This window comes from Zophobas morio, unplaced genomic scaffold (assembly GCF_036711695.1).
Source record: "Zophobas morio isolate AGI-343-1 ecotype UQ-CSIRO unplaced genomic scaffold, CSIRO_AGI_Zmor_V1 ptg000031l, whole genome shotgun sequence".
In the NCBI taxonomy this organism is placed as follows: domain Eukaryota; kingdom Metazoa; phylum Arthropoda; class Insecta; order Coleoptera; family Tenebrionidae; genus Zophobas; species Zophobas morio.
Window position 1 is genome coordinate 8847526 of NW_026972136.1, and position 12976 is coordinate 8860501.

At 36.5% G+C, this 12976-nt stretch overlaps 1 protein-coding gene across 2 annotated transcripts in view; it reads right to left on the reverse strand.

The window, feature by feature from the left end:
* Positions 1-12976, reverse strand: part of LOC135139396 (protein-L-histidine N-pros-methyltransferase) — a 277974-nt gene that overhangs the window by 198787 nt on the left and 66211 nt on the right. The window lies entirely within an intron of this gene.

The window sequence follows — 12976 nt, forward strand, 5'->3', positions numbered from 1 at the left end:
TTTTCGATTTTAGAATCATTCGATTTTTCAATTTTTCGATTCTTCGGGTTTTCGATTTCTCAATTTTCAGTTTTAGAACTTACAATTTTTTGTCTTTTCAATTGTTCGACTGTTTTCCGAATTTTCAATTTTAAGATTTTTCCGTTATTCAACATACAGAAGAAATTTATTCAAACAGAAATTTTGAAAACTTGGAAACAAGGTTTTAGATTATTTTCCCTGATATACATTGCAAACTCGATTTTTTTCAAAAAATCGAAAATCTAAAAGTTGGAAAATCGAAAGGGAAGAATTGAAAAAATAAAAAATTGCTCTAAAGAGTTTAGGCAGTACTACTTCCCTCACTGTCGAATACGTGACGACTGCATGCCTATAATGTTTTTTTTTCGCAGATTTCAAAGCATTCGGTTTTGTAGTTCCTGAGTAAATCAATAAAATAAATTTACGCATTCATTAATTTTTTGTAGTCACCCTGTATATGCACATTTAAAAAATATTAATGGAATGATAAATTACAAGTACAGACTCATCATATTTTGTATATTTTAGATAGGATTTATTCGGCAAACTTTTGAGCTGACGTCATTAGATTTTTGGAGGGGATAACCAAATATATTTTGACTAAAAATTTTTTATGCTCTTTATAACCCTAAAACATCTGCAAGATTTCAAAACATTCATTGCATGCATTCATTAATTTTTTGGGTCACCCTATATATGCAAATCCAAAAAACATGAATGGAATGATAAATCTCAAGAAGAGACTCATCATATTTTGTACATTTTAGATAGAATTGATTTAGCGAAATTTTGTGGTGACGTCATAAATTTTTTAGGGGGGATAAGCAAATACATTTTGATCAAAAACTTACCATGCTTATGATAACTTTAAAACATCTTCAAGATTTCAAAGCATTCCGTTTTGTACTTCCTGAGTAATCCAAGCGTTTTCCAAATTATTTGAAACCTCTACTATACATTCACTTCCATTTTTAAGCCCCATTGCCGTTTTCACATTTTTTCATTAAAAAACCTTAGTTTACTATTTTTCTGTCAGGCCAATAATAATCTCAAGTTTTTCTGCAGTTCAATGAGGGTGATTTGTTGCCTTCGGGGAAAAATTTCAACCAAGCGAATTTAAACTATGGTTTTAAAGCAATCAAGTCCGATTAAAAATTATTATTTCATCCGCAAAACATACAACAGAGCTTTTCTTGCAAGGAATATTATATCGGTTTAGTGGTTGTAGAATGCCTACAAGAAATGGAACCTCTGGTCGACCTGATTTAGTAGTAAGTTTATCTCTTTTGTCTATACTACTATTATTATAATTGTCCAACACAGCCTCGTCCTCAAGATAACTTACAGGTAGTTCTCTTGGGCCCCAATTTTACCACAATGTTTAAAGAAGCGCAGTTGGTAGTCCGGTCCTGTAGTCCCCACTCCGCCGCACACATACTGCGTGGAGCGTCTCATGAGCCATTCGTCCTCTTGTGCCCAAGACGTTACCACGCTTCGCTGTTCGTCGTGTTTATTTGCCCACGGCGTCACAGCAAACCGCGCTTGTTTAGGTAATTTCTTTTACTAACCACTCTTTCAGCATTCTCTTATAGCCAACACGACAATGCCGTCCGGTCACCATCCTCCGTTGGATTCTTCGGACTCGGTGACTTCCCGCAAAGCGCTCGAGCGACGTCTACGCGTCCTCGAGCGCTGCTGCCAGCGGAAGCAAAAAGACCGTCGCCATCGGCCGGATAGATCCCCTTCGACCAGGCGAAGTCGTGCAAGAACACGCAGTTCTCGCTCAAGGTCTCGCAGCAGCCGCAACTCACATTCGGCGGAGCGTTCCCGCGTCACCCACCGAGAGCGCGCACGCCGCTTGCGATATCCTGTGCACCGTAGATCGAGGTCGCGCAGTGCCCACGCTACTGCCGCCTCCACTAATTTTCATGCTACGTCGACCGATCACACCGGCGACGTTTCACCGGCGGCGCAGTTTCGAGTCACCCACGGTGATCGAACACGCCACTCACCGAGTCATCGCTCGCACCCGTACAGCACACCTGCTGTCGGCTCTGCTATTTTTCGTGCTACGTCGACCGACAATATCGGCGACTCACGTTCCGCGGAGCACTCTCCGCTGCCACACACACCTGAAGGCGCTTCTGCTGAGGATATTGGACTTGGTTCCCCCCATGGAGCCGTAGCTCCTTCTGCGGACACGCTAGTTGTCCAAGACCCACTCCTGGAGGCGGAAATTTTAGACATCCTCGGCGCCGATCCGTCGGCACTGCCAACCAGCGAGTTGTCCTTCCATACAGCCCTTGCTAGTCGCTGGATCCATTTCCTCACTCATGGTCTGGATACTGTGGTGAAGAAAGAGCTCAAACAGAAATATACTGTGCCAGCCAATTGTGCCGCTTTGCAGGCACTACTGCTTAACCCCGAACTACGTCCCGCCTTGCCACTTGTAGTGGGGCGAAAAGATCGCGCCGCCAGTTTGACCCAAACTCAGCTTGGTCTCGGCCTGGTTCCTCTGGGACAAGCTATGCACCTGCTGTTGCAACCCATGCCCAGCCCACCACCGGACAAGTTACTAGCACTTTTGTCAGATGCGGCCGAAATAATCACTGACTCGTTCTATCACCTGACTCAATCTCGGCGGCACAATATCCTGAACAGTATTAACAAGACAGCCAAAGAAACCTTACAACAAGCTTCGACGGATGCTTACCTATTTGGGAACGAGTTAGGTGAACGCCTTAAGGCAGCCAAAGCCCTTCTCCGTTCTTGTAACGATCTCAAACCGGCTCCTAAACCGTCGACGTCGCTGCTTACTACCCGCTTCCCTGCTGCCCCTTCAGCAAAAAAAAAAAAAAAAAAGAGGGGGGGGGACAAACCAATGCAGCCACCCTCGAGAGGCCCGTCTCGGCGTCACCCGACGTTGCAGAGACAGCAGGGGCGTCCAGTTCGGGTCCAGTCCAACCACCGCAGGAACTAGAGGTGAGTACTCCCGCGGACCGGCTTTCCCGGTTTTATGAGCTGGAGTATCATCACGAATAATCAGTTAGTTTTGGACTGGTTAAAGGGTTATAAACTCCCCTTTATCACTAAGCCGTTTCAACACACGTCTGCCCATTCTGTAACATTTGCAAATAGACAGAAGAGAGGCATGGGTATAGCGATAAATGAGCTACTAGATCAGGGTGCAGTTCGAATTTGTTCACCCTGTTCCAATCAGTTTCTTTCACCATACTTTCTTGTTCAAAAAGCAAATGGCAACAATCGTTTTATTCTGAACCTTAAGAAGTTAAACACCTTTCTGCAACCTCCTCACTTAAAAATGGAGGACATACGAACGGTTTCTCGGCTTATTAAACAGGACTGGGTACTGTCGACCATTGATCTGAAAAATGCTTATTTTTTAATACCAGTTCACAAAAACTTTACCAAATACCTACGCTTTCAGTTCGAAGGCCACCTATTTGAGTTCGTTTGTATGCCTTTTGGCTTAGGCACCGCCCCATTTGTCTTCACCAAGCTCATTAAACCTATCCTACATCTTTTACGTAGCAAAGGATTCGTTTGTGTCAATTACCTAGACGATTTCCTTCTACTCTCGGAGACATTTGAACAGAGGAAGTCTGACACGGCCTTTACTGTCCAGTTACTGCATTCACTTGGCTTTATTATTAACGACGAAAAGAGTATGTTAAAGCCAAAACCCATTTGTAAGTTCTTAGGTTTTGTTTTTAATACACAATCCATGCGGATTGAACTGCCGTTTAAGAAACGACAAAAAATCTTTGTCATGCTTCAGAACATTCGTTCGGCCGCAACTCTCCGGATTCGCACATTAGCTCAATTTTTAGGACTTTTATGTTCAGTTTGCCCCGCCGTTAAATATGGTTGGCTTTACACGAAACAATTAGAACGAGATAAATTCTTAGCGCTTCAGATGCACCATAACAATTATGACGCTCGGATGAGCATTGCGTCCCTGTCCTTGCAGGATTTCTCCTGGTGGTCATCCAATATTTGGTCTGGTTACAATAATATACGCAGTGACACTTACGATCTTGAAATTTTTACCCATAGCTCTCTTACGGGTTGGGGGACCACCTGCAATGGTCAGACTACTAATGGTTGGTGGTCATTACACCACAAACACGAACATATTAACTTCCTTGAATTGATGGCGATATTTTACGCCTTAAAGTTCTTTGTTACCGATCGTGCTGCGATTAGCATTCTCATTAGGTGTGATAATACCACAGCCCTTTCGTATATCGACCGGATAGGCAGTATTCAGTACCCTAAGCTCTGTCACTTAGCATGTCAAATTTGGACTTGGTGCGAAACTCGTGATCTCTTTGTATACGCAGCGTATATAAGTTCCCTAGACAATGTTGTCACAGATATAGAATCCCGTAAACTACCAACGGAAAGCGGCATTTCGTTATCACTATCAACTTTTGAACTCGTATGTCAGAACTTTGGAACTCCGGACATACGAAAACACAAAGTGTAGCAAGTACATCTCTTAGAAGCCTGACCCTGCACCCGTTGCGGTTGACGCATTTACGGTATCATGACAATCTCTATCCTTCTACGCCTTCCCTCCATTTAGCATGGTTCTTCGAGTCTTAAATAAGATACTTGCCGACCAAGCTGAGGGCATTGTAGTGGTACCGCATTGGCCAGTGCAAAGCTGGTTTCCACTCTTCCAAAGACTGCTTATCTCAGATCCCTTATGTATTACAAGCGGTATTAATATCCCCGTGTTTTCCAGCTTATCACCGAATCTTATCCTAGTTGCTTGCAAGTTGTACGGAAAGCGTTCCTCCTCAAAGGAATAACCGCGGAGTCGATCCCAATCCTCCTAAAGTCTTTGTATGCCTCTACATTCAAGCAGTACAATAGTACGTATCGCAAATGGTGGCAATTTTGTGCAGAAGAGAAGATCTCTCCTTTTTCTTCGGGGCCAACAGAATCTCTTCGTTTCCTTACGCACATTTTCAACACTCAGTCAGCGGCCTATGGGACTTTTAACTCCCACAGATCTGCATTGTCGCTTATCCTAGCAAATACTGTGGGTGCCGACGAAAAAATTCGACGCTTCTTGAAGGGTATCACGCGTTTGCGACCACTGCAACCAAAATACAAATTCACCTGGGACCCTGGTCCTAGCTTATCTCCACACAACTGAGTTTGCTCCGGGAAACGTTTCCTTGCGGAATCTTACCCGGAAACTATGCACCCTGCTCTTATTAATAACAGCCGAGCGCCTCCAAACTCTTAGCCTAATTCGTGTCTCCAATATTCATATCACCGACCGGATTCAAGTAGTTATTGTGGATGAAACTAAGACATCCTTTCGTACGAATGAACAACAATGTTTGCACATCCCCTTCTTTCCGGATAAACCCAACTTGTGCGTTGCAAATTTTTTACAATTATACTTGCAAAATACAGCGGCTGTGCGTAATGGTGAAGACCAACTCTTTCTGACCACCAAGCCGCCGTACTCTGCCGCCAGCAAACAAACTATCAGCAACTGGGTCCAACGGATATTACAAGATTCGGGAATTGACATCGGGCAATATACAGCCTACTCCACCCGCCACGCGGCATCATCAGCTGCCCATCGGAAGGGGGTTCCGGTAGACGTCATCCGGAAAACCGTAGGTTGGTCAGAAGCCTCTGGTGTTTTTGCTAAATTTTATAATCGACCACTGTGTCAATCCACGACGTTTGCTGCGGCTGTTCTTTCTATTATATAATGTACTTTTTATTTCTAAACACACTAAATCTGTTGCATTTCCTCCGATCGCAATGTCTTTAAACGACTACCTGTAAGTTATCTTGAGGACGAGGCTGTGTTGGACAATTGAATAGTCAAACGAGGTACTTACCGAAGTTCGACTCAAATTGTCCTAACAGCCTCGTCCGAAGAGATAACTCCCACCCAACCCAGAACTCACTTTGTAAACCCCACGTTATCTATGTATGTTATTGCGATCGTCCTTTGTCACTTTAAACTAATGACTCATGAGACGCTCCACGCAGTATGTGTGCGGCGGAGTGGGGACTACAGGACCGGACTACCAACTGCGCTTCTTTAAACATTGTGGTAAAATTGGGGCCCAAGAGAACTACCTGTAAGTTATCTCTTCGGACGAGGCTGTTAGGACAATTTGAGTCGAACTTCGGTAAGTACCTCGTTTGACTATTCAATTATACAATTATACTATTATTATTGTACTAGTACCGCCACCCGCCCTCTATTTTCTTTGAGGGTAAGTCATTCGCAATAACCAGTTTTACCTTAGCTAGTACTAGCCCCGCCCACCCACCCTTTATTTTCTTAGAGGATATGTAATTCGCCAAATTGTATAATAATAGGTTCATAGGAGAAATGGAAAACCAGTTACAGAGAGAATTAACGCCTTTAATAAGGAACTTAAGACAAGAAAAATATATGAAATTCAACATGAATAAAACTAAAACCACGATAATAGGAAATCTAGAAGAGGAACATACATAACAATTAGAACAAGTGCTAGCTATAAATACCTAGAAGTAAGGATTGACAGCGATGGAAATATAGAAGATAATATTAACGAAAGAGTAGCAAAAAGGAAAAAGTATGCAATAGTATTAAAACAAGTTTCCGTGGTAAAAAAAAGTTCCCAAAGAGATAAAAACAACTATAGTTAGGAAAATCATGAAACCAGTATTAACATATGGTTGAAAATGGTAGGATTAAAAACGAGATTAACTAGTACAGAAATTAGATCTTTGCGAAAAATAGAAGCCAAAACAAAAAAGTATAAAATTAGAAATGAGGTCTTTAGAAAAAATCTCACCATAAGAGCTGCTGAAACGACAACAGAACAACTGTAACAATATAGAAAATATGTCAAGAATAACTTATTAATTTGAAAACAAACACCTGTAGACTACTGTACAGTTGAGAATATAATAAAAATGCCAAATGCTAATATTTTTTGGAATGTCAATATTAAAAGCTCTTGTGTGACGGACAAAAAGTTTGTAAACTTCCATTTCACTACCGTAGACTGATGTACAGCCAATAATTAGCCACGTCTAGCACAACAGTTTAACAGACAACTTAATGATTACACTAATTAACATTTTAAGAAATAATGATGTGTCTGGTGACTGGAAATGGAAAAGTTAATCTTTGTCACTGCACCGTTGTCTAATCATTTGAGTGACAGCGTTGCCAACTCATCGACCCACAATTAACGCCATTAATTTCGTTATCGTGTCGATCCATGCCAATTGTGTTTCCGCCCTTCACAAAAACGAAATTACCTCTCGATTTTCATTTCGAACAATATCCCCCGTAACAACCCGGTTAATTACCGCTAATTCGACGCCAATCGCTAATGACGCGTTTAAGGCTTGCCCATATTAAGCGAACGTTAATTAACCAGCAGATCTGTTTGGTCTAGCATTGTGTTTCCTCCGTGGGTTTCCAGCGGGAAAAGCTCGATTTATCCCACTGCGCTCCGCACAACCTCGGATAATGAGAGAGCCTTTCGACATGCTCCGCTGTAATATCGTTACGCAAATTTCGAACACAATTAAACAAAGATTAAAGCGTCTTTTTTCATGAATTTACCCGAATGAGTAAACATGCGTAAGATTATCGCGGGCCGGAAAAAATCCTTTTAATCATCGTCGGTCGAGGCAAAAAACAACGTCATCGTGTAAAAGCACGACCGTTTAAAGAATGCCCTCTTTTGTGTGGGGGACTCAATTTAAATTTTTTGTGCCTTTTCTGAGGCGAGCGACACAATGGACCGTACTGTTAATTTTTCTAATTGCTCATTTCCCAGCCCTAATGACGGCCCATCGGACATATGGTTATAATTGCGGCCCATGCCGGAGGTAATGCGCTTATGATTGCAAGGTAAAAACCGTACAAAACACATCTTCCTGTTTTTAAATTGTCATTCTTTAATAATTTTATAATGACGCGAGCGTGTGTGTGACCCGCGTTTTATTATGGTACAGTGTTGGAAGGGAAGTATTAAGGCCACAACAAAGCATCAACAAGAGCAAAATTTTTGGTGTAGAATTTGTGGAAAAAAACAAAATAATATAACTTGCAGACGGTTCTTGGGTCCATATGGGTAGCACTTGGTCCTGGAACTAAATGTAAACACATGACGTATTTATGAGAAATTTAATTTCATGCTTTGATCTCAGTTTTTTATTTCTTTATGCCTTCTCAAAGTATCATCACCGAAATTATTTACTTATTTAGTGGAATGTTTGGATTAGCATTAATTTGAATAAGTGGATTCATTATGAACGATAATATGGATTCACAGAAATTACTGAAAGTTTATGAAATTATCTCAACTTGGGAAGTCCCTAAAATAACGTAAGATTATTTCGTTGCACGCTTTGATAGAATTATTACTTTCGCAATGATTTATTGGATTAGTAGAATTATCGGCAATCTTAGAATCGCTTTTAATTTATCTGAAATTATTGTAGTTTTTGAAACGTCTCCTAATTTTATAATTTTCCACAATATTTGTTAGAGCCTTTAATGGCATAATTCACCCAATTATTTGGAATTTTGAGAATTATTTTGGAAGTCTTTGTAAGTAGAATTGTATATTTGGCAAAATAGTAGGGGAGTCAGTAAGCAACCATTTTTTGTTTCAAACCCTTTTAATTTTTGATTTTGTTTTCTTACAACTTTATAGGTCTTTTTATACATTTTTACTGAGGATTTTTTTTTTTTTTCGTAAGTTCTTTCTAAACATCTTTTCCTCTTATTCTGTCGATTGCTTTTTTCTTTATCGTCTTTTCAATCGCTAGTCTTAACATAACAGCTACTGTAGAATTTTTCTACCTTGTCATACCTAAATTAGTAATACTAATGGAACAGTTATCATGCAATAGATTTTTTCGGGAAAGTGCAGTTATTTTAATGTTTTAAAAATATGTATTGTGTTAATTTTTACATATTATTAGTGACGATTTTTGTATCTATTTTCCATATATTGTATGATATTAGCATTGGGAAAACTTTCAACAGTAACGCCACATGCCAAAAGGCTCTCAGTGATCAAAAAACTGAAAAATAGGAAAGTTGAATTATCGAAGAATAAAAAATTTTTAAAATCGAAAAATTGAAAAAACCAGAAATTGAAAAGTTCCCAACACTGATAGTGTTGAAGAAAATTGAGAAATCGAAAACTTGAAAAATCGAGAAATCTAAGAATCGAAAAGCCGAAAAATCTTTAAAATCGAAAATCCAAGATGGTAAGAAATCGAAATAAAAAATCGTAAAACCGCAAAATTGAATTATCCAAAAATCCAAGAATTCAAAAATAGAAACATTGAACAACTGAAAAACCGAAAAATTGAGACATCGAAAATCTGAAATTTAAAGCATTGAAAAATAAAATATCGAAAAATTCAAAAATCGAGAAATCGAAACTCAAAAATGTAAAAAACGGAAAATTTTAAAAATCGGTTAACTGAAAAATCGAAACATCGAGAAATTGGAAAATCGAAATATTGAAAAGCCGAAAAACTGAGACATCGAGAAATCGCAAAATAAGAGGATCGAAAAATCGAGGGGTCGAAAAGTTGAGAAGTCGAAAAATTGAAAAAGTGAGAAACCGAAATAGGCCAAAATCAAAAATCGAAAAGTTAAGAATTGAAAAATTAATAAATCAAGAAATTGAAGAATCAAAGCATTTGAATGTCTAAATCTTGATGAATCGAGAAATCAAAAAATTGAAAAATCTACAAATTAAAAAAAAATGGGAAATTGAAAATTTAAGAACTCGTAAAATTGAAAAATTTAAATAGAAGAACTGAAAACTCGAGAAATCGCAAAATCCAGAATTTTAAGAATTGAAAAATTGATATGTCCAGAAACTGTAAATTCAAAAAAGTAAAAATCCAGAAGTCGAAAAATCGAACAATCGAAATATTGAAAAATATAGGCAAAAATCAAAAAATCGAAAAGTTAAGAATTGAAAAATTAATAAATCAAGAAATTGAAGAATCAAAGCATTGGAATGTCTAAATCTTGATGAATCGAGAAATCAAAAAATTGAAAAATCTACAAATTAAAAAAAATTGAAAAATTGAAAATTTAAGAACTCGTAAAATTGAAAAATTTAAATAGAAGAACTGAAGACTCGAGAAATCGCAAAATGCAGAATTTTAAGAATTGAAAAATTGATATGTCCAGAAACTGTAAATTCAAAAAAGTAAAAATCCAGAAGTCGAAAAATCGAAAAATCGAAATATTGAAAAATATAGGCCAAAATCAAAAAATCGAAAAGTTAAGAATTGAAAAATTAATAAATCAAGAAATTGAAGAATCAAAGCATTGGAATGTCTAAATCTTGATGAATCGAGAAATCAAAAAATTGAAAAATCTACAAATTAAAAAAAATTGAAAAATTGAAAATTTAAGAACTCGTAAAATTGAAAAATTTAAATAGAAGAACTGAAGACTCGAGAAATCAAAATCCAGAATTTTAAGAATTGAAAAATTGATATTTCCAGAAACTGTAAATTCAAAAAAGTAAAAATCCAGAAGACGAAAAATCGAAGAATCGAAATATTGAAAAATATAGGCCAAAATCAAAAAATCGAAAAGTTAAGAATTGAAAAATTAATAAATCAAGAAATTGAAGAATCAAAGCATTGGAATGTCTAAATCTTGATGAATCGAGAAATCAAAAAATTGAAAAATCTACAAATTAAAAAAAATTGAAAAATTGAAAATTTAAGAACTCGTAAAATTGAAAAATTTAAATAGAAGAACTGAAGACTCGAGAAATCGCAAAATCCAGAATTTTAAGAATTGAAAAATTGATATGTCCAGAAACTGTAAATTCAAAAAAGTAAAAATCCAGAAGACGAAAAATCGAAGAATCGAAATATTGAAAAATATAGGCCAAAATCAAAAAATCGAAAAGTTAAGAATTGAAAAATTAATAAATCAAGAAATTGAAGAATCAAAGCATTGGAATGTCTAAATCTTGATGAATCGAGAAATCAAAAAATTGAAAAATCTACAAATTAAAAAAAAATGGAAAATTGAAAATTTAAGAATTCGGAAAATTGAAAAATTTAAATAGAAGAACTGAAGACTCGAGAAATCGCAAAATTCAGAATTTTATGAACTGAAAAATTGATATGTCCAGAAACTGTAAATTCAAAAAAGTAAAAATCCAGAAGTCGAAAAATCGAAGAATCGAAATATTGAAAAATATAGGCCAAAATCAAAAAATCGAAAAGTTAAGAATTGAAAAATTAATAAATCAATAAATTGAAGAATCAAAGCATTGGAATGTCTAAATCTTGATGAATCGAGAAATCAAAAAATTGAAAAATCTACAAATTAAAAAAAAATGGAAAATTTAAGAACTCGGAAAATTGAAACATTTAAATAGAAGAACTGAAGACTCGAGAAATCGCAAAATCCAGAATTTTAAAAATTGAAAAATTAAAATATCCAGGAACTGTAAATTCAAAAATTAGAAGAAGAATTTAGTGAAGGAGAAAAATTAGGAAATCAGCAGAAATTAATGAAATAAAACCAAATATGCTACTTTATGAATATCGTGCAGATAGGATAACGATAACAAAAATTTGTGATCATTTTATAGTATCACCTCAAAATTTTGCATGATGGTAAGTGCTATTTAAATTTTATAAACTGTACTTGTGCCTTATGAACCGGCCTTTATTTTTCATCGAAAGTATCCAGATTTTCGCAAAAAAATTAAAATTGGTTAACAACATTTTACAATAATATAAGAGGAATGCTGATCAATAGCAACAGCAGTCGCGGATTCGATCCATTAATGTGATTGGTATTACATTTTTTTCTAAGAAACTAAATTTCTTTTACTGTACTTCAGTAGTGATGGACTTACCTAATAACATGAAACAAATAAAAAAAAAGTTTATTTCTTTCACACAATTTCGTCTATTAGCCCATAAATCAAATTGTGTCTCCCCATTTCAAAAGGTTACGAGTCGCTACTGGTATTCAATAAAGTAAAAGTAAAGATGCAAATAAATTTTTCCATCACAAAATTTTATCATAACGTGATCAACATTCCAGCAAGGACACATATATTAATCTGGAAAAGTGGAGTGTAATACTAACAATAACAGTACTATATTGCCAAATTTTCAAGAAAATCGGGAGAGCCATCTTGATCTATTCAATAAAAGAAATGCCTCATTCATAAGTAGATTGTTAACGACTCATCTGCCAACGAGGATACCAATACATTATTCTGAGAAACCATAAACTCAGAACAACAAGCGGAGGTGGCCGATGACCGATTGTTTCTGCTTGTTTGATAATTTGCTTAATTTTTTTTTTTTTAATAACAAGATTTTCTTAATATAAAGAATCAGAGGAGTCGTCACGTTTGGCTTTCATTCTCAGAGTGTAAAATCTCCATTATTAGCATACTTATGTTCGTGAAATTTTAAATATTCGCTGTCCATACAATTTAAGCAGTTTTTTTTAATTCATCTTTTTTTTTCTGAAATTTTTCATCGCGTTTCTAAAAATCACTACATAGCTCAATTATTTAGGAAAAAAAAACACGGTTTTCATCACTCTTATACAGTAGATATACAGAATAAACAGAGATACAGTAAAAGCAGATTATTTCGAGAAAGTGGTGAAAACCGCGTTCCGAAATTGCCATAAAAAATTGAAAAATTGAAAAAAGATAAAAAAAACTGTTCTTGTGCTACATAGAGAAAACGGTGAACAGGTTATATTTAAAATTTTATAACAATCATGAGATATTACATTCCGAAAATGTGTTGAAAATCCCATGCGTCAAACGTAACGACTGACTTCAACAACCTGCATTTTCAATTTCTATAAGCTATAAATTGTCAAAATATTAAACTGCTCCACAAATTGTATTAA